Source organism: Xiphophorus couchianus, chromosome 7 (genome assembly GCF_001444195.1).
Source record: "Xiphophorus couchianus chromosome 7, X_couchianus-1.0, whole genome shotgun sequence".
Lineage (NCBI taxonomy): Eukaryota > Metazoa > Chordata > Actinopteri > Cyprinodontiformes > Poeciliidae > Xiphophorus > Xiphophorus couchianus.
The window spans coordinates 4,996,626-5,019,416 of NC_040234.1; the positions used below are offsets into that span (position 1 = coordinate 4,996,626).

The 22,791-nt window shown below is 39.3% G+C and overlaps 1 long non-coding RNA gene across 1 annotated transcript; it reads left to right on the plus strand.

Annotated features, from left to right (window-relative positions):
* Positions 1-10,103: 10,103 nt before the first annotated feature.
* On the plus strand, positions 10,104-12,487 carry LOC114148051 (uncharacterized). The gene is made up of 6 exons (XR_003596189.1): positions 10,104-10,133; positions 10,300-10,635; positions 10,733-11,061; positions 11,396-11,768; positions 11,871-12,045; positions 12,140-12,487. It is a non-coding gene; the product is annotated as an uncharacterized LOC114148051 (long non-coding RNA).
* The last annotated feature ends 10,304 nt before the right edge of the window (positions 12,488-22,791 follow it).

The following is a 22,791-nucleotide window of genomic DNA, read 5'->3' on the forward strand; positions in this document are numbered from 1 at the left end:
TCGGTACCGGAACCAGACAGGATGTCTTCCACAACAACGGAACCTCCTCTTGGGTCAGGCAAAGGTTGAAGAGATGCTGCAGAATCCCACAGAGGGAATCTGGGACTGACAGCATCTGGACCTGCAGCCTCGTTCCTGTTCAGTTTCTCCGGCTGCTTCTTCACCTGACTTCTAGATACAGAAAAGTTGGAGGTGGAGGCAAAGGGAGCAGCAGCGTCTCCTGATGTGGTTAAAGACAAACTTGTGGAAGCAGAAGAGTCCATGACTGAGGTGGAAGATGGAACATCTGAGGTTTGACAGGAAAGCTGTGGGTCAGAGGAGGATGAGAAATCTGTTTGGCTGCAGACAGGAGAGGAAGATGATGAGCTTGTTCCTGGACTGAACCTGTTGAAGAATGTGTTCAGCTCATTTCCTCTGTCCAGAAACTAATATTGTTAAAGAAAAGTCATGGTAGCATGTTTTTATGTAATAATGTGTATGTAATGTGTGGAATGAAGAAGATATGCTGCATAATCTGATGGAATTACAGAAAATCATTGTGGCTCCTGCTCAGTGCAAAAACACACATTTTGTTGGTTTCTGAAGAGTAAAAATTGAACAAATGTGTACATTTAAAGATTAAATTTATATTTCACAGTCATCACAATGCTAAAGAAAAGTCTCACAACAGGGTGAAAATCATGGTGTTTATTTACAAGACAGGAAGCAGGAGGAAGATATTAAAGAATGTAAAATATTTTGCAGTGTCAGGTTATTTCTATGTATTATGATGTAATATAATACATGTATTTTTGGACTTATTGTATTCTGTTTTATTTTTGTGTGTAACTTTCACTTGATTTGTGAAAGCATGAGGAAGATATTAAATTTTTTGTATATATTTCGCAGTGTCATGTTATTTTTATTAATTATGATGTCATGGTGTATTTTGGAGGTTTTTGTATTCTGTTTAGTCTTTTGTGTAACTTTCACTTGATTTATGAAAGCATGGAAAGTTATTAAGCTGATCATAGAGTGAAATAACATCAAGTTGTAAGAAATTTCAATAAAAGGTTTTTTTGCCATCACTGCTTTGGTTTTATTCAGATATCAGATTTGGATCATTTGAGATGATAAATCTGCTTTAGAGCAGAAGGACAATCATTTGATTTCCTTTTTTATGCTATTTAAACTCATTGGCATGAAGCCTGGTACAAACAAGTTATATTTTGTTTGTATGAAAACAAGCAAAAGAAAACATTAAGGTTTGATCAACTTTTATGGTTTAAAATGAGCCTGAAATTCAGAATCTCTTCTCACATTCATTCTGTTCCCACGGAGTCTAAAGAAACAGATCAAGCTGATCTAAGCTGGGAGGAACTAACAGGACATGGAGAGTTGCATGAAAAAAGAGATAAAGGACAAAAACATGGGAAATATGGGTGTGAAAAGATTAATGGACAAACAAAAGAGTGAACACTGGCCAGAAATAAAAGAGGAAGAATCTTATTTACAAAAAAAGAACAAAAGAGCCATTGAACAAAAAATATCAAGAATCACAATGCCCAACACACATTTAGCCTGTCATAAAAATGCATTGATTGAACTCATTAATGTTAGCAGATGTTGGCAGGCATGATGTAATCTTGAGATTTTATTTCAAACTGAGTATATACACCTCTGGAAAAAATGAAAAGTTTCTCTGATTTTACTCTTTATAGGTTTATGTTTGAGTAAAATGAACATTGTTCTTTTATTCTATGAATTACTGACAACATGTCTCTTTATTTTGTTTGTGAATGTATGTAAATTAGCAGTTAGATTTAGAAAACTGAACAAACAAATATCTTTTCATGGGTTTTATCCCTGCTGGGGGCTCAGCAGCCCTAAAGGTCAGATCCTAGAATCGCCCCTGAGTTTAATTATATATACTTTCATTTATAGGCCCTGTCACTAAGATTTCCTGTAATGACATTTTTTTTTGTAATGTAATTATACATTTTATAAACTGGTAGAATATTTTGTTTTTGTTTTTACAAATATTGACATGACAAAGAAAAGACAAAGTGACTAAATTATCGCAAATAGACTGTATAAAATGCAGATTTTATACAGTCTACATTCAAAGACTGTATAAAAAATACAGTGATGAAGATTTAAATATCTATTTCTATATAGCAACATCATATAGCTATATCAAATGTCACGTGACTATTAAAGTTTAGTCACATGACACAGATTGCCGTCATTTAATACCAATAACCAGCTGAGCCAATCAGAGGCCACATATCCTCCTCCTTTTCATACAGGCCTTTAAATAAAGACCAGGACTAAAAATTCTCTTTTTATCCTGCATAGCGATGCTCGTCCATTTTAGAAAGGATAACCTATCTTTAATGGCTTTTGTGTTTACAAGCATTTACCTGCAAGACAAAGAAAATGATTAGTGACCAAATGATCGCAGAAGGCCTACATTCAAAGACTCTGTTTCAGGCGGTCATTGACGTCATTCTGTGACGTGTGATTCGGGATTTGAGTTTGCTGTATTCTTTTCTCTTCCTTTTTAGTCTTAAAGTTTAATTATTTTCAAAGCGAAGCATCTCAGTTAAAATAAGTCATTAACAGCGTATATAGTGTTATTATAGGCTATAAAAGCTGTTAACTAGAAAATTCCTGAAGAAATTTAACCGGGGCCTGCCAAAGTGTGCCCGTCGGTTTGGACCCAGCGTTCTGATGCTAGAAATTAGCATCAATGCTAAAGAAAGCTGCAGTCATATGAGGAGATTCACAAGAATGTTTACTAACATGGACGTGCACCATCCAGTATGATAAAGTAAGTGTATCAGCTAAAATTAGCAAAAATGCTAATGTTAGCGTGATTGCTGTCAGTAGCATATGGGACATCATTGGATGTTTTCTATAATGGACTTACTCCATTCAGTAGACTAAACATGGCTAATAAGTCAAATAAATAGCTAATAGCTTATATAAGCTAAAATGCTAATGCTAATGAACTGCCTTGCGCAGTTCATTACCTCAGGGGCATATTGAGGCTTTTATTTTGAAATTTGCAGTAAGCTTCATTTTAAATGCCCACAGTATTCCATTGTGTAACAGTGCTTTGGATAAAAAGTCACATAAAGCCAAAAAGAGCAATTACATGATGTAAAAATTGTCAAGGCTTTTATTTTGAAACTTTTGTTAAGCTTCATTTCAAAGGACAAGTCTAATCCCATGTCTAATAGTCATTGGGTTGAATCAGTTATATAATGCTCAAAAGAGCATTTATGTGATGTAAAAATATTCAAGGCTTTTATTTTGAAGTTTTCAGTATGCTTCATTTCAATGGGCCAAACTAATACCACGTGTAACAGTGTTTTGGACGAAAAAGTTAAAAAAAAAAAAGCCAAAAAGAGCAATTACATGATGTAAAATTTGTCAAGGCTTTTATTTTGAAATTTTTGTTAAACTTCATTTCAAAGGGCCACACAAATCCCATGTATAACACTCAATGGATTAAATCAGTTATATAATGCTCAAAAGAGCAATTACATAATGTAAAAATATTCAAGGCTTTTATTTTGAAATTTTCATTAAACTTAATTTTAAATTGCCACACTAAACCTATGTGTAACAATGATTGGGTAAAATCAGTTCTAAAAAGCCCAAAACACAAGTAGTTCTAAAGGCCAGCTCAGTCCTCCTCTGTAGTAACTGACAGTTCCTCCATGTTGTAGTTCTGACATTCAGCTCAGACCTCTTTTGTAGGCACTGAGTGTCCGCCATGTTGTAGTTCTAACCTTCAGTCATTGTAGTTCTAAAGAGCAGCTCAGCTGTCATGTGAGTGAGACAGAGAGGGAGAGACAGAATTGTAACTGTTTGAAGCAGTTCGTTTTTCTGATCAAAGCAGGCTGAACATATCTTTCCCTACATGCTGTCAATAGCATGTGGGATATCATTAGAATGTTGTCTGTAATTGACTTACTGCACTCAGTATATTAAACATGGCTAATAAGTAAGAAAATAGCTAATAGCTTATTTAAGGTAAAAGGCTAATGCTAATGAACTGCCTTGCTGAGCAAGGCAGTTCCCTAACCTGAGAGAAAAATAGAATGCATGCTAATATTATTGCACCGCCATAGGCGGTGCATTAACCTGAGGGGGATACTGAGGCTTTTATTTTGAAAAAAACATAAGCTTCATATTAAATGACCAGACTAATTAAACTGTCTAACAGTGTTTGGGTTAAATCCGTTATTTACTGGCCAAAACAGCCAGTAGCTCTAAATGGCAGCTCAGCCCTCTGTTTTAACTGAGTGTTGATTAGAACTACAGTGATGCGTATTTGTAGTCCAATCTCCAATCTACCAGCAGCCAATCGCCTCCTGTGTTCCGTTGCTATGGTTATCAATCCTCTGCTAACTGTCATGTGTGTGTGACACAGAGAGGTGGACAAAGATTTCTATCTTTGTGAGACACCCCATTGGTTTATATGGAAAAAGCAGCCTGAACAACTCCTTGCCGTTCAGGAACCGAGAGACGTATTGAAAAACCGTTTGAAGCATATGAGAGAACTATTTGTCTTCTCCCATAGTACCGCAATTCATATTTGTAGCTCACTCACAGTAATTGCAGTGATGAGACAAAAATGGTGTATGCAGAGCTCAGAAATACAGTTAAATGCTTATTTAAGCATTTAAGCATTTTAGCTTAAATAAGCTATTAGCTATTTATTTTACTTATTAGCCGTGTTTAGTATACTGAAAGAGTAAGTCAATTATAGAAAACATCCTAGTGATGTCCCACATGCTGCTGACTTCACAAGTCAGTACTGCTCTCCTTATGCATTGCTATGGGCAGGCCCCAATAATACTTTTATAATGTATAAGGTAGTTATACATTATATAAGTATGGACACAGCCACAAAGAAGAATCGCCTGCGCCTCCTTGAACGAAGGATCCGGCGCTTCACGGACGGAGGTCCCAGCAGCGGCGGCCTGGCTCCCCGGGTGAGGCAGGCGGGAAGGAGCTTCAGGGCGGGGATCCCCTCTGAGCAGCAGCGCTGCTTGGAAGAACCGGACGGCTCCGAACTTCGTAAGGAGTCACCCCGGTCCTGCTCAACTTTTAAACATACAGAGTTATTGTTTTAATGTCCTTGTTCTTATCCTCTTTTAGTTTAACTTAATTAAGGAATTGTATTTATTAAAAGATAAGTAAAAATTTATGTATAACTGTACAATGCCATGTTTTAAAAAACGTCCCAAGTAACAATAAAACATTTCGAAAGAAAAAAAAAAATCTCCGTTATTTGTGGTCCAATTTCTCTCACGCACCAGCGCGTGCGTTCGTCAATGGAAGTCATGGCAACGACGTTAGCGTCCTCGAGCCTATAAATGACGCCGACCTTCTGAGTTCTTTCCCCTTTGCGACGGGACTTTTGACAGAGACGCCTGAAGGAGCCTTTAAAGCCTCGGAAGGTTTGAGCTTGTCGAGAATCTGCTGTGCAAAACTTGCTGAAGAAGAACTTGCTGAAATTCGCACTTGCTGAAGAAACCCGTGGATACCAAACCTGCGAAAGACGTTTCCTGACCGGGAGAAGAAGCAGCAGGGTGACCAGCTGGAAGGTTCAAATCATTCTTCTACTATTTTTAATAAACCAAAGCAAGTTATTACTAAGATATTAGTGACTTGTTTAGTTTATTTTTGCGTTCGTGTGTGTGTGTTTTAAAGAAATACTGACTGCTGTAGAAAAAAAGACGAGTAGCATTCTTTGCTAGCATAGATCTAACTAACTAGTTAACTAATGAGCCTTTTTCTTTACTGAATTTCGCTGGAAATGTCGGGAATGTTAAACTGTGGTGTAATAATTTAAGAAATATATGCATTTTACTGAATTATAGTCAAATTAGTTCAATTAACTTCAAATTAATGAAAAAGTTGCTTGTTTTTTTGACCGTTATTTTTTGAAAAATGCCGTGGTAAACACTCAGTTTCCATGGATACGCAAAATGAAATGACTTAAATATTTAATATTTTTTAAAAAAAATTTAAAAAATAGTGTTTACCCTTATAATAACCTATATTTGAATTGTTTAGTTTCATTATTTTTTCAAGATAGGGACATGTTGATGTGTTTTGGGTTTTTTTTTAAATGCCCTGACAAACATACTTGGTTTCCATGGTAATGACATCAGACTAACGGTTTGTTAGGACGCTTTCCATAAAATTTCCATTCATGTCCGCGTTCACACACTGATGTTTATAAGCTAATGGATTGTAGCCACAGATGTTGTATCGTGCCAGCAATAAACTCCAGCTAAAGGTGAGAGAAGTGTCTTGCTCAAGGACACAACGACAGAGGCGGACCATTGCAGGGCAAACTCCTACCACTGTCGCCCCAGTAATAGCATTGTAAGTGTGTGTGTTCGTTAATGATAGACCATTAATAGGCAATGAATCGTGTATAGTCGTAGTGATCATCAATCAAAGCTAATTTTCACAGCAAAATAATGATTTATTTGTGAAAATCATCTTCGATGACTTTGGATTCCAATTCTTGGTAAACTGGATGGTTCTTTGCCCTTTTTTTTCTTTTTGATAAATGCCTACACAAACATATTTAGTTTCCATGGATACATTGGTGACATTATTTAAAATGACTTCAATAAAAAATGAAGGAACACTTTGCAAACATGCAATGCCGTGTTTGCATTGCAAGTTTGTTTGTCTGAGTGCTGATGGTTTATACGTGTTTGATCACTGAGTTTTAGAGTTTGTTCTGGTTTTTATGTAAAATTGTGTTTTTTTGCTGGTTTTTTTGTGACTAAATATAAGCTTTATTTATTTTATCTCTTAATTCCCGTTCTTGTTGTATAATCACATCTGGCATAGCATTAATATTGCTAATTAAATATATTCAAGAAAAACAAACACATTCACAAAGCTGGGTTATTGTATTGTTGGTATTTCAGTGTTCCCTCTAAACATTGCTTTGGACTTTTGTGATTTTTTCCAAGATACAGATTTATAGCTTTTTTGGCTTTGGTTTTTTCTTCACAGCCCATACCATGGCGCTTCCAGCAGATGGATCCCCAACGTTGGAGGGACGTCCAGATAATGGTGAGGAACACGGTAAGTTGTGGTTAAATGAAGCCGACATGGTTTCTGAAGACCACGGAGAGGAGTTGAAGTATAGTTCACCTCCGCAGTCTGTGGACTGTTCTACCAGCTCCACTGATAGCAATATTACCAGCTCCAGTGGTAGCTCTACTAACAGCTCCAGTGAAGACGAGGTAGGTAATGGAGACCAGGATGACTTTAGATCCCGATTTCGGGTTGTCCAGGTCCTTCGACCAAACATTAAATTAGGGGTGGCTCAGAAGCCCCAAGAAGACCTGGCTCCTTGTAATTCAGTTGAATTCCCATCTGGACCTGACAAACAGGAAGAGCCCATTTTACGTCCAGAGAAGTCCAGACCTATCGGTACCTTGCAACATCATCAGGTAGGTTTGGAAGAGGACACGGCTCATGTGACATCTGTGACTGGCATAAACGGAAAGAGGACAAAGAAGAGTGATGCTGAAGAGGAGCCCCCCAGCCAAGAGGACCAAGTATAGTGTCCTGTCCTTTCCGTACCAAAAGACGGAATATGACGATCCCATTGAGTTACCACCTGTCCTCAGTCCCTCAACACCGACGCACTTTGAAGATCCCATTTTGTCATCCCCCGTCCTCATTCCATCAACACCGACGCACTTTGAAGATCCCATTTTGTCACCCAGTGTTATCAGTCTCTCACCAATGTCGCCAAATGAGGATCCCATTTTCTCACCCAGTGTTATCAGTCTCTCACCAATGTCGCCATATGAGGATCCCATTTTGTCACCCAGTGTTATCAGTCTCTCATCAATGTCGCCAAATGAGGATCCTATTTTGTCACCCAGTGTTATCAGTCTCTCATCAATGTCGCCATATGAGGATCCTATTTTGTCACCCAGTGTTATCAGTCTCTCATCAATGTCGCCATATGAGGATCCTATTTTGTCATCCCCCGTCCTCAGTCCCTCAACACCAACGCACTTTGAAGATACCATTTTGCCACCCAGTGTTTTCAGTCTCTCAACAATGTCGCCATATGAGGATCCCATTCTGTCACCCCTCGTTTTCACTCCTTCACCATCAATATACTTTGAAGATTCAACTTTGTCATACCCCGTCCTCAGTCCTTCAACACCGATGCACTTTGAAGATCCTATTTTGTCATCCCCCGTCCTCAGTCCTTCAACACCGATGCACTTTGAAGATTCTATTTTGTCATCCCCCGTCCTCAGTCCCTCAACACCGACGCACTTTCAAGATTCTATTTTGTCATCCCCCGTCCTCAGTCCCTCAACACCGACGCACTTTCAAGATTCTATTTTGTCATCCCCCGTCCTCAGTCCTTCAACACCGACGCACTTTGAAGATCCCATTTTTCCACCCATTGATTTCTTTCTCTCACCATTGTCGCCATATGAGGATCCTATTTTGTCACCCAGTGTGATCAGTCTCTCATCAATGTCGCCATATGAGGATCCTATTTTGTCATCCCCCGTCCTCAGTCCCTCAACACCAACGCACTTTGAAGATACCATTTTGCCACCCAGTGTTTTCAGTCTCTCAACAATGTCGCCATATGAGGATCCCATTCTGTCACCCCTCGTTTTCACTCCTTCACCATCAATATACTTTGAAGATTCAACTCTGTCATCCCCCGTCCTCAGTCCTTCAACGCCGACGCACTTTGAAGATCCTATTTTGTCATCCCCCGTCCTCAGTCCCTCTACATCGACGCACTTTGAAGATACCATTTTGCCACCCAGTGTTTTCAGTCTCTCAACAATGTCGCCATATGAGGATCCCATTCTGTCACCCCTCGTTTTCAGTCCTTCACCATCAATATACTTTGAAGATTCAACTTTGTCATACCCTGACTTCTTTTTCTGTGAAGAGGACACAGTAGAGGAAGCAATACCTTCAACATCTAGCGGAATAACAGCAAGAGAGAGTTCCAGACACGTGTTCTTTAGACCTCACTACGTCTTGTCAAGTGACTCTGATTAGATTGGGATCTGTAAAAACTGAAGACCTATTTGGGAAGTCACATTAGGACATCATCATTTCTCTCATGTTTTTTATTAAAGCCATTGGGTTTCTAGGCAGACTGAGGAAGCCTTCGGTAGCGCCTTGCACCGGGGCTTTTTCTTTGTTCCGCTACTAAATTGAGTATTTTAGATGTTAAGGTTTCTGGCAGGACTGAGGAAGCCTTCGATAGCGCCTTGCACCGGGGCTTTTCTTTGTTCCGCTGCTAAATTTAGTATTTTAGATGTTAAGGTTTCTGGCAGGACTGAGGAAGCCTTCGGTAGCGCCTTGCACTGGGGCTTTTCTTTGTTCCGCTACTAAATTGAGTATTTTAGATGTTAAGGTTTCTGGCAGGACTGAGGAAGCCTTCGGTAGCGCCTTGCACCGGGGCTTTTCTTCGACTTTGTGTTTTCCTCTCAACTCCGTCCTGTTTCAGGGTGTAATAGTGGTGCTTCCCTACACGCTGCTTTCCAATATAGTAAATTATTCTGTCCTGTTCGTCTACTAATCCAGTCTCCCAGTTTTTAATCTTTCAGGTTTTAGCTGCTCATCGCTGGATTCTTTCATCGTTGTCCATGTGGTTCCTGCCTTCTGGATCCCTTGTTTTTCACACCGCTTGTAAGTTTTTGCATTCTACCTTCACATCATGCTGGTGGCAGATCTCTGATTCTCTGATCATTCCAGGTTGGATCTCGTCAGCCTGTAAACCTCCACCTTCAACACCACCAGTCAGACAGTGGAAGATAAGAGATCCCAGTTAACAAAAAAAACAGTAAAAAACCTATTTTACCTGGCTAGCGATTTTAAATATGGATGAAATTGAGGTCAAATTTCAAAGCTGTTCTTTCTTCTGTCCATGTTCACATTTTTTAACTCTGTTGTCTTTTCTCTTTATTTCATTTCTCAGTCAACTCATGTCACTTGACTTGAGTTGACCAACAATTAAAGAAGAAGACCTGCTCCACCTGTAAACCTCCACCTTCAACACCACCAGTCAGACGGAGGAAGATAAGAGAACCCTGTTGACAAAAAAAGTAAGAAAACCTATTTTTACCCGAGTAACAATTTTAAATATGGATGAAATTGAGATCAGATTTCAAACCTTTTCTTTTTTCTGCAGATTTATATTCTCTGTTTTTTAACCCTGTTATGTTTTATCTTTATTTCATTTCTCCGTCAACTCATGTACCACGACTTGAGTTGACCAACAATTAAAGAAGACATGCTCCACCTGTAAACCTCCACCTTCAACACCACCAGTAAGGTGGAGGTAGAGAAGAGAACCCTGTTGACGAAAAAAAGTAAGAAAACTTATTTTTACCCAGCTAACAATTTTAAATATGAATGAAATTAAGGTCAAATTTCAAAGCTGTTCTTTCTTCTGTCCATGTTCTCTTTTTTTTAAACTCTGATGTCTTTTCTCTTTATTTCATTTTCTCCGTCAACTCATGTACCTCAACTTGAGTTGACCAACAATTAAAGAAGACGAACCTGCTCCAACTGCTGATCTACTGGTTGTAACAGATTGTGGAAAAGGTGAGGACATGATGACTTGATCAGGAATTCACTTTAATCATCTGTTATTTAGACAGAGATTAAGGAATGTGTGTATTATTATGTGATGATTGTCCAGCATCACCAGCAGCACTGGACCAATCAGGAGAGAGAAGACACAGAGGACTGAAGGGACTCAGAAAATCCTGCTGGAAATCCCAAGATGAAGTTTCCTGATGCAACAGGGGGACACCTGAGGACACAGAATAAAGAAGGACCATGTGAAGCAGGTCCTTCAATAACAAACCAAGCATGAGTTGACCAACACTGACAGCAGGTTACTTTGTCCATCTACTCATCTACTGGTTGTAACAGATGATGGTGAAGGTTGAGGAGATAATGACTTGATCAGAAACTGTGGCCGACAACTGCAAACGCGCAGCAAACAGCAAAACGAGCTGCAAACAGGTGAAACTGCACAGGAAAAGAGAAACTTCATTATCTTTTTACATTTTTTGTTTCATTTCATTGAAACCACAAAAATGTTTCCACCATAACTTCCAATTGTTCAATATTTTTTTCTATCAAACTTTGAGTAGTGTGCAAGAATGACCCAAACATGCTTTGACTTTATTGATCCCAAAGGGAAATGAAATGTAGTTGCAGCTCATTAATTCAGATTCTTCAAAGAGTTATTGCAGATGACTGATTGCTGTCAGCAGGAAAGATCTTTTGTAGCTGTCTGTGTTGCAGCAAACCTGAAGAAGCCTCTGACTGATGATACTCTGTTTTCCCCATACAGACTCATGAAGAGGACGGTCAGAGTCGTCCATAGCTTTCTTGACTCTTCTGAAGAATCTTTCTTTGCGTCATCTCCAGAGATTCCACAGTCATCTCCAGAACAGAACCAGAACCAATCCAGCCTTCTTTATCAGATTGTTGAGCCTTTTGAGGTTCCTGGCTCTGATGCTGCTGCACCAACAGATGATAGCAGAAGAGATGACACTCTCAGCAGCAGACTTAAAGATCTGCAGCAACTTGCTGCAAACCTTGAAGGATCTTAGCTTCCTGGAGAAGTGCAGTCTGCTCTGTCTCTTTTTGTAGACGGCTTGTCCATGTGGTTCCTGTCTTCTGTTGCGTCTCCAGTCCAGTCTGTGTTCCAGATGAACACCGAGGTATTTATATTCCTGAACCACCTCCACATCTTCTCCCATGATGGAAATAGGGTTTCCTGTTTCTCCTGAAATCAACAACCATCTCCTTTGTTTTGTTTACAGTCAAGATTAGATGATTGTTCCCTCACCTGGCCACAAAGTGATCCACCAGATCTCTGTACTCAGCCTCTTGTCTTCCTCTGATACACAACAACTGCAGAGTCGTCTGAGTATTTCTGTAGATGACAGAAGTCGGACTTGTGCTGGAAGTCTCAACAGTAGAGGGTGAAAATGAATGGTGAGAGTACAGTGCCCTGTGGTGTTCCCATGTTGTTGAGCACCTGGTTAGACACACAGTCCTTCAGTCTCACTAACTGTGGTCTGTTTGTCAGGTTGTCACAGATGCAGGTGATTGTTGAGGCCTCCACCTGTGTCTTCTGGAGTTTCTAACAGAGCAGATCAGGCTGAATTGTGTTCAATGCACCTGGGAACCAAAGACCCTGATCCTCACTGTGCTGCCTGCTTTGTCCAGATGACAGTGGGTTTGTTGAAGCAGGTGTCTGATCAACTCCAACTCCACGGCGATAAGCAAACTGCAGGGGGTCCTGATATGTGATCGTCTGCTTACTCAAGTGGGCCACCAGGAATCTCTCCAGGACCTTCATGATGTGGGACGTCAGGGCAACAGGTCTACAGTCATTATGACTGATGGGTGACTTTTCTTCAGTACCGGAACCAGACAGGATGTCTTCCACAACAACGGAACCTCCTCTTGGGTCAGGCAAAGGTTTGAAGAGATGCTGCAGAATCCCACAGAGGGAATCTGGGACTGACAGCATCTGGACCTGCAGCCTCGTTCCTGTTCAGTTTCTCCGGCTGCTTCTTCACCTGACTTCTAGATACAGAAAAGTTGGAGGTGGAGGCAAAGGGAGCAGCAGCATCTCCTGATGTGGTTAAAGACAAACTTGTGGAAGCAGAAGAGTCCATGACTGAGGTGGAAGATGGAACATCTGAGGTTTGACAGGAAAGCTGTGGGTCAGAGGAGGATGAGAAATCTGTTTGGCTGCAGACAGGAGAGGAAGATGATGAGCTTGTTCCTGGACTGAACCTGTTGAAGAATGTGTTCAGCTCATTTCCTCTGTCCAGAAACTAATATTGTTAAAAAAAAGTCATGGTAGCATGTTTTTATGTAGTAATGTGTATGTAATGTGTGGAATGAAGAAGATATGCTGCATAATCTGATGGAATTACAGAAAATCATTGTGGCTCCTGCTCAGTGCAAAACACACATTTTGTTGGTTTCTGAAGAGTAAAAATTGAACAAATGTGTACATTTAAAGATTAAATTTATATTTCACAGTCATCACAATGCTAAAGAAAAGTCTCACAACAGGGTGAAAATCATGGTGTTTATTTACAAGACAGGAAGCAGGAGGAAGATATTAAAGAATGTAAAATATTTGCAGTGTCAGGTTATTTCTATGTATTATGATGTAATATAATACATGTATTTTTGGACTTATTGTATTCTGTTTTATTTTTGTGTGTAACTTTCACTTGATTTGTGAAAGCATGAGGAAGATATTAAATTTTTTGTATATATTTCGCAGTGTCATGTTATTTTTATTAATTATGATGTCATGGTGTATTTTGGAGGTTTTTGTATTCTGTTTAGTCTTTTGTGTAACTTTCACTTGATTTATGAAAGCATGGAAAGTTATTAAGCTGATCATAGAGTGAAATAACATCAAGTTGTAAGAAATTTCAATAAAAGGTTTTTTTGCCATCACTGCTTTGGTTTTATTCAGATATCAGATTTGGATCATTTGAGATGATAAATCTGCTTTAGAGCAGAAGGACAATCATTTGATTTCCTTTTTTATGCTATTTAAACTCATTGGCATGAAGCCTGGTACAAACAAGTTATATTTTGTTTGTATGAAAACAAGCAAAAGAAAACATTAAGGTTTGATCAACTTTTATGGTTTAAAATGAGCCTGAAATTCAGAATCTCTTCTCACATTCATTCTGTTCCCACGGAGTCTAAAGAAACAGATCAAGCTGATCTAAGCTGGGAGGAACTAACAGGACATGGAGAGTTGCATGAAAAAAGAGATAAAGGACAAAAACATGGGAAATATGGGTGTGAAAGATTAATGGACAAACAAAAGAGTGAACACTGGCCAGAAATAAAAGAGGAAGAATCTTATTTACAAAAAAAGAACAAAAGAGCCATTGAACAAAAAATATCAAGAATCACAATGCCCAACACACATTTAGCCTGTCATAAAAATGCATTGATTGAACTCATTAATGTTAGCAGATGTTGGCAGGCATGATGTAATCTTGAGATTTTATTTCAAACTGAGTATATACACCTCTGGAAAAAATGAAAAGTTTCTCTGATTTTACTCTTTATAGGTTTATGTTTGAGTAAAATGAACATTGTTCTTTTATTCTATGAATTACTGACAACATGTCTCTTTATTTTGTTTGTGAATGTATGTAAATTAGCAGTTAGATTTAGAAAACTGAACAAACAAATATCTTTTCATGGGTTTTATCCCTGCTGGGGGCTCAGCAGCCCTAAAGGTCAGATCCTAGAATCGCCCCTGAGTTTAATTATATATACTTTCATTTATAGGCCCTGTCACTAAGATTTCCTGTAATGACATTTTTTTTTGTAATGTAATTATACATTTTATAAACTGGTAGAATATTTTGTTTTTGTTTTTACAAATATTGACATGACAAAGAAAAGACAAAGTGACTAAATTATCGCAAATAGACCTGTATAAAATGCAGATTTTATACAGTCTACATTCAAAGACTGTATAAAAAATACAGTGATGAAGATTTAAATATCTATTTCTATATAGCAACATCATATATCTATATCAAATGTCACGTGACTATTAAAGTTTAGTCACATGACACAGATTGCCGTCATTTAATACCAATAACCAGCTGAGCCAATCAGAGGCCACATATCCTCCTCCTTTTCATACAGGCCTTTAAATAAAGACCAGGACTAAAAATTCTCTTTTTATCCTGCATAGCGATGCTCGTCCATTTTAGAAAGGGTAACCTATCTTTAATGGCTTTTGTGTTTACAAGCATTTACCTGCAAGACAAAGAAAATGATTAGTGACCAAATGATCGCAGAAGGCCTACATTCAAAGACTCTGTTTCAGGCGGTCATTGACGTCATTCTGTGACGTGTGATTCGGGATTTGAGTTTGCTGTATTCTTTTCTCTTCCTTTTTAGTCTTAAAGTTTAATTATTTTCAAAGCGAAGCATCTCAGTTAAAATAAGTCATTAACAGCGTATATAGTGTTATTATAGGCTATAAAAGCTGTTAACTAGAAAATTCCTGAAGAAATTTAACCGGGGCCTGCCAAAGTGTGCCCGTCGGTTTGGACCCAGCGTTCTGATGCTAGAAATTAGCATCAATGCTAAAGAAAGCTGCAGTCATATGAGGAGATTCACAAGAATGTTTACTAACATGGACGTGCACCATCCAGTATGATAAAGTAAGTGTATCAGCTAAAATTAGCAAAAATGCTAATGTTAGCGTGATTGCTGTCAGTAGCATATGGGACATCATTGGATGTTTTCTATAATGGACTTACTCCATTCAGTAGACTAAACATGGCTAATAAGTCAAATAAATAGCTAATAGCTTATATAAGCTAAAATGCTAATGCTAATGAACTGCCTTGCGCAGTTCATTACCTCAGGGGCATATTGAGGCTTTTATTTTGAAATTTGCAGTAAGCTTCATTTTAAATGCCCACAGTATTCATTGTGTAACAGTGCTTTGGATAAAAGTCACATAAAGCCAAAAAGAGCAATTACATGATGTAAAAATTGTCAAGGCTTTTATTTTGAAACTTTTGTTAAGCTTCATTTCAAAGGACAAGTCTAATCCCATGTCTAATAGTCATTGGGTTGAATCAGTTATATAATGCTCAAAAGAGCATTTATGTGATGTAAAAATATTCAAGGCTTTTATTTTGAAGTTTTTTCAGTATGCTTCATTTCAATGGGCCAAACTAATACCACGTGTAACAGTGTTTTGGACGAAAAAGTTAAAAAAAAAAAAGCCAAAAAGAGCAATTACATGATGTAAAATTTGTCAAGGCTTTTATTTTGAAATTTTTGTTAAACTTCATTTCAAAGGGCCACACAAATCCCATGTATAACACTCAATGGATTAAATCAGTTATATAATGCTCAAAAGAGCAATTACATAATGTAAAAATATTCAAGGCTTTTATTTTGAAATTTTCATTCAACTTAATTTTAAATTGCCACACTAAACCTATGTGTAACAATGATTGGGTAAAATCAGTTATAAAAAGCCCAAAACACAAGTAGTTCTAAAGGCCAGCTCAGTCCTCCTCTGTAGTAACTGACAGTTCCTCCATGTTGTAGTTCTGACATTCAGCTCAGACCTCTTTTGTAGGCACTGAGTGTCCGCCATGTTGTAGTTCTAACCTTCAGTCATTGTAGTTCTAAAGAGCAGCTCAGCTGTCATGTGAGTGAGACAGAGAGGGAGAGACAGAATTGTAACTGTTTGAAGCAGTTCGTTTTTCTGATCAAAGCAGGCTGAACATATCTTTCCCTACATGCTGTCAATAGCATGTGGGATATCATTAGAATGTTGTCTGTAATTGACTTACTGCACTCAGTATATTAAACATGGCTAATAAGTAAGAAAATAGCTAATAGCTTATTTAAGGTAAAAGGCTAATGCTAATGAACTGCCTTGCTGAGCAAGGCAGTTCCCTAACCTGAGAGAAAAATAGAATGCATGCTAATATTATTGCACCGCCATAGGCGGTGCATTAACCTGAGGGGGATACTGAGGCTTTTATTTTGAAAAAAACATAAGCTTCATATTAAATGACCAGACTAATTAAACTGTCTAACAGTGTTTGGGTTAAATCCGTTATTTACTGGCCAAAACAGCCAGTAGTTCTAAATGGCAGCTCAGCCCTCTGTTTTAACTGAGTGTTGATTAGAACTACAGTGATGCGTATTTGTAGTCCAATCTCCAATCTACCAGCAGCCCAATCGCCTCCTGTGTTTCCGTTGCTATGGTTATCCAATCCTCTGCTAACTGTCATGTGTGTGTGACACAGAGAGGTGGACAAAGATTTCTATCTTTGTGAGACACCCCATTGGTTTATATGGAAAAAGCAGCCTGAACAACTCCTTGCCGTTCAGGAACCGAGAGACGTATTGAAAAAACCGTTTGAAGCATATGAGAGAAACTATTTGTCTTCTCCCATAGTACCGCGATTCATATTTGTAGCTCACTCACAGTAATTGCATAGTGATGAGACAAAAATGGTGTATGCAGAGCTCAGAAATACAGTTAAATGCTTATTTAAGCATTAAGCATTTTAGCTTAAATAAGCTATAGCTATTTATTTTACTTATTAGCCGTGTTTAGTATACTGAAAGAGTAAGTCAATTATAGAAAACATCCTAGTGATGTCCCACATGCTGCTGACTTCACAAGTCAGTACTGCTCTCCTTATGCATTGCTATGGGCAGGCCCCAATAATAACTTTTATAATGTATAAGGTAGTTATACATTATATAAGTATGGACACAGCCACAAAGAAGAATCGCCTGCGCCTCCTTGAACGAAGGATCCGGCGCCTTCACGGACGGAGGTCCCAGCAGCGGCGGCCTGGCTCCCCGGGTGAGGCAGGCGGGAAGGAGCTTCAGGGCGGGATCCCCTCTGAGCAGCAGCGCTGCTTGGAAGAACCGGACGGCTCCGAACTTCGTAAGGAGTCACCCCGGTCCTGCTCAACTTTTAAACATACAGAGTTATTGTTTTAATGTCCTTGTTCTTATCCTCTTTTAGTTTAACTTAATTAAGGAATTGTATTTATTAAAAGATAAGTAAAAATTTATGTATAACTGTACAATGCCATGTTTTAAAAAACGTCCCAAGTAACAATAAAACATTTCGAAAGAAAAAAAAAAATCTCCGTTATTTGTGGTCCAATTTCTCTCACGCACCAGCGCGTGCGTTCGTCAATGGAAGTCATGGCAACGACGTTAGCGTCCTCGAGCCTATAAATGACGCCGACCTTCTGAGTTCTTTCCCCTTTGCGACGGGACTTTTGACAGAGACGCCTGAAGGAGCCTTTAAAGCCTCGGAAGGTTTGAGCTTGTCGAGAATCTGCTGTGCAAAACTTGCTGAAGAAGAACTTGCTGAAATTCGCACTTGCTGAAGAAACCCGTGGATACCAAACCTGCGAAAGACGTTTCCTGACCGGGAGAAGAAGCAGCAGGGTGACCAGCTGGAAGGTTCAAATCATTCTTCTACTATTTTTAATAAACCAAAGCAAGTTATTACTAAGATATTAGTGACTTGTTTAGTTTATTTTTGCGTTCGTGTGTGTGTGTTTTAAAGAAATACTGACTGCTGTAGAAAAAAAGACGAGTAGCATTCTTTGCTAGCATAGATCTAACTAACTAGTTAACTAATGAGCCTTTTTCTTTACTGAATTTCGCTGGAAATGTCGGGAATGTTAAACTGTGGTGTAATAATTTAAGAAATATATGCATTTTACTGAATTATAGTCAAATTAGTTCAATTAACTTCAAATTAATGAAAAAGTTGCTTGTTTTTTGACCGTTATTTTTTGAAAAATGCCGTGGTAAACACTCAGTTTCCATGGAGTACGGCAAAATGAAATGACTTAAATATTTAATATTTTTTAAAAAAAATTTAAAAATAGTGTTTACCCTTATAATAACCTATATTTGAATTGTTTAGTTTCATTATTTTTTCAAGATAGGGACATGTTGATGTGTTTTGGGTTTTTTTTAAATGCCCTGACAAACATACTTGGTTTCCATGGTAATGACATCAGACTAACGGTTTGTTAGGACGCTTTCCATAACAATTTCCATTCATGTCCGCGTTCACACCACTGATGTTTATAAGCTAATGGATTGTAGCCACAGATGTCTGTATGGCTGCCAGCAATAAACTCCAGCTATAAGGTGAGAGAAGTGTCTTGCTCAAGGACACAACGACAGAGGCGGACCATTGCAGGGCAAACTCCTACCACTGTCGCCCCAGTAATAAGCATTGTAAGTGTGTGTGTTCGTTAATGATAGACCATTAATAGGCAATGAATCGTGTATCGTCGTAGTGATCATCAATCAAAGCTAATTTTCACAGCAAAATAATGATTTATTTGTGAAATCATCTTCAATGACTTTGGATTCCAATTCTTGGTAAACTGGATGGTTCTTTGCCCTTTTTTCTTTTTGATAAATGCCCTACACAAAACATATTTAGTTTCCATGGATACATTGGTGACATTATTTAAAATGACTTCAATAAAAAATGAAGGAACACTTTGCAAACATGCAATGCCGTGTTTGCATTGCAAGTTTGTTTGTCTGAGTGCTGATGGTTTATACGTGTTTGATCACTGAGTTTTAGAGTTTGTTCTGGTTTTATGTAAAATTGTGTTTTTTGCTGGTTTTTTTTGTGACTAAATATAAGCTTTATTTATTTTATCTCTTAATTCCCGTTCTTGTTGTATAATCACATCTGGCATAGCATTAATATTGCTAATTAAATATATTCAAGAAAAACAAACACATTCACAAAGCTGGGTTATTGTATTGTTGGTATTTCAGTGTTCCCTCTAAACATTGCTTTGGACTTTTGTGATTTTTTCCAAGATACAGATTTATAGCTTTTTTGGCTTTGGTTTTTTCTTCACAGCCCATACCATGGCGCTTCCAGCAGATGGATCCCCAACGTTGGAGGGACGTCCAGATAATGGTGAGGAACACGGTAAGTTGTGGTTAAATGAAGCCGACATGGTTTCTGAAGACCACGGAGAGGAGTTGAAGTATAGTTCACCTCCGCAGTCTGTGGACTGTTCTACCAGCTCCACTGATAGCAATATTACCAGCTCCAGTGGTAGCTCTACTAACAGCTCCAGTGAAGACGAGGTAGGTAATGGAGACCAGGATGACTTTAGATCCCGATTTCGGGTTGTCCAGGTCCTTCGACCAAACATTAAATTAGGGGTGGCTCAGAAGCCCCAAGAAGACCTGGCTCCTTGTAATTCAGTTGAATTCCCATCTGGACCTGACAAACAGGAAGAGCCCATTTTACGTCCAGAGAAGTCCAGACCTATCGGTACCCTTGCAACATCATCAGGTAGGTTTGGAAGAGGACACGGCTCATGTGACATCTGTGACTGGCAATAAACGGAAAGAGGACAAAGAAGAGTGATGCTGAAGAGGAGCCCCCAGCCAAGAGGACCAAGTATAGTGTCCTGTCCTTTCCGTACCAAAAGACGGAATATGACGATCCCATTGAGTTACCACCTGTCCTCAGTCCCTCAACACCGACGCACTTTGAAGATCCCATTTTGTCATCCCCCGTCCTCATTCCATCAACACCGACGCACTTTGAAGATCCCATTTTGTCACCCAGTGTTATCAGTCTCTCACCAATGTCGCCATATGAGGATCCCATTTTGTCACCCAGTGTTATCAGTCTCTCATCAATGTCGCCAAATGAGGATCCTATTTTGTCACCCAGTGTTATCAGTCTCTCATCAATGTCGCCATATGAGGATCCTATTTGTCACCCAGTGTTATCAGTCTCTCATCAATGTCGCCATATGAGGATCCCATTTTGTCACCCAGTGTTATCAGTCTCTCACCAATGTCGCCAAATGAGGATCCCATTTTCTCACCCAGTGTTATCAGTCTCTCACCAATGTCGCCATATGAGGATCCCATTTTGTCACCCAGTGTTATCAGTCTCTCATCAATGTCGCCAAATGAGGATCCTATTTTGTCACCCAGTGTTATCAGTCTCTCATCAATGTCGCCATATGAGGATCCTATTTTGTCACCCAGTGTTATCAGTCTCTCATCAATGTCGCCATATGAGGATCCTATTTTGTCATCCCCCGTCCTCAGTCCCTCAACACCAACGCACTTTGAAGATACCATTTTGCCACCCAGTGTTTTCAGTCTCTCAACAATGTCGCCATATGAGGATCCCATTCTGTCACCCCTCGTTTTCACTCCTTCACCATCAATATACTTTGAAGATTCAACTTTGTCATACCCCGTCCTCAGTCCTTCAACACCGATGCACTTTGAAGATCCTATTTTGTCATCCCCCGTCCTCAGTCCTTCAACACCGATGCACTTTGAAGATTCTATTTTGTCATCCCCCGTCCTCAGTCCCTCAACACCGACGCACTTTCAAGATTCTATTTTGTCATCCCCCGTCCTCAGTCCCTCAACACCGACGCACTTTCAAGATTCTATTTTGTCATCCCCCGTCCTCAGTCCTTCAACACCGACGCACTTTGAAGATCCCATTTTTCCACCCATTGATTTCTTTCTCTCACCATTGTCGCCATATGAGGATCCTATTTTGTCACCCAGTGTGATCAGTCTCTCATCAATGTCGCCATATGAGGATCCTATTTTGTCATCCCCCGTCCTCAGTCCCTCAACACCAACGCACTTTGAAGATACCATTTTGCCACCCAGTGTTTTCAGTCTCTCAACAATGTCGCCATATGAGGATCCCATTCTGTCACCCCTCGTTTTCACTCCTTCACCATCAATATACTTTGAAGATTCAACTCTGTCATCCCCCGTCCTCAGTCCTTCAACGCCGACGCACTTTGAAGATCCTATTTTGTCATCCCCCGTCCTCAGTCCCTCAACATCGACGCACTTTGAAGATACCATTTTGCCACCCAGTGTTTTCAGTCTCTCAACAATGTCGCCATATGAGGATCCCATTCTGTCACCCCCTCGTTTTCAGTCCTTCACCATCAATATACTTTGAAGATTCAACTTTGTCATACCCTGACTTCTTTTTCTGTGAAGAGGACACAGTAGAGGAAGCAATACCTTCAACATCTAGCGGAATAACAGCAAGAGAGAGTTCCAGACACGTGTTCTTTAGACCTCACTACGTCTTGTCAAGTGACTCTGATTAGATTGGGATCTGTAAAAACTGAAGACCTATTTGGGAAGTCACATTAGGACATCATCATTTCTCTCATGTTTTTTATTAAAGCCATTGGGTTTCTAGGCAGACTGAGGAAGCCTTCGGTAGCGCCTTGCACCGGGGCTTTTCTTTGTTCCGCTACTAAATTGAGTATTTTAGATGTTAAGGTTTCTGGCAGGACTGAGGAAGCCTTCGATAGCGCCTTGCACCGGGGCTTTTCTTTGTTCCGCTGCTAAATTTAGTATTTTAGATGTTAAGGTTTCTGGCAGGACTGAGGAAGCCTTCGGTAGCGCCTTGCACTGGGGCTTTTCTTTGTTCCGCTACTAAATTGAGTATTTTAGATGTTAAGGTTTCTGGCAGGACTGAGGAAGCCTTCGGTAGCGCCTTGCACCGGGGCTTTTCTTCGACTTTGTGTTTTCCTCTCAACTCCGTCCTGTTTCAGGGTGTAATAGTGGTGCTTCCCTACACGCTGCTTTCCAATATAGTAAATTATTCTGTCCTGTTCGTCTACTAATCCAGTCTCCCAGTTTTTAATCTTTCAGGTTTTAGCTGCTCATCGCTGGATTCTTTCATCGTTGTCCATGTGGTTCCTGCCTTCTGGATCCCTTGTTTTTCACACCGCTTGTAAGTTTTTGCATTCTACCTTCACATCATGCTGGTGGCAGATCTCTGATTCTCTGATCATTCCAGGTTGGATCTCGTCAGCCTGTAAACCTCCACCTTCAACACCACCAGTCAGACAGTGGAAGATAAGAGATCCCAGTTAACAAAAAAACAGTAAAAAACCTATTTTTACCTGGCTAGCGATTTTAAATATGGATGAAATTGAGGTCAAATTTCAAAGCTGTTCTTTCTTCTGTCCATGTTCACATTTTTTAACTCTGTTGTCTTTTCTCTTTATTTCATTTCTCAGTCAACTCATGTCACTTGACTTGAGTTGACCAACAATTAAAGAAGAAGACCTGCTCCACCTGTAAACCTCCACCTTCAACACCACCAGTCAG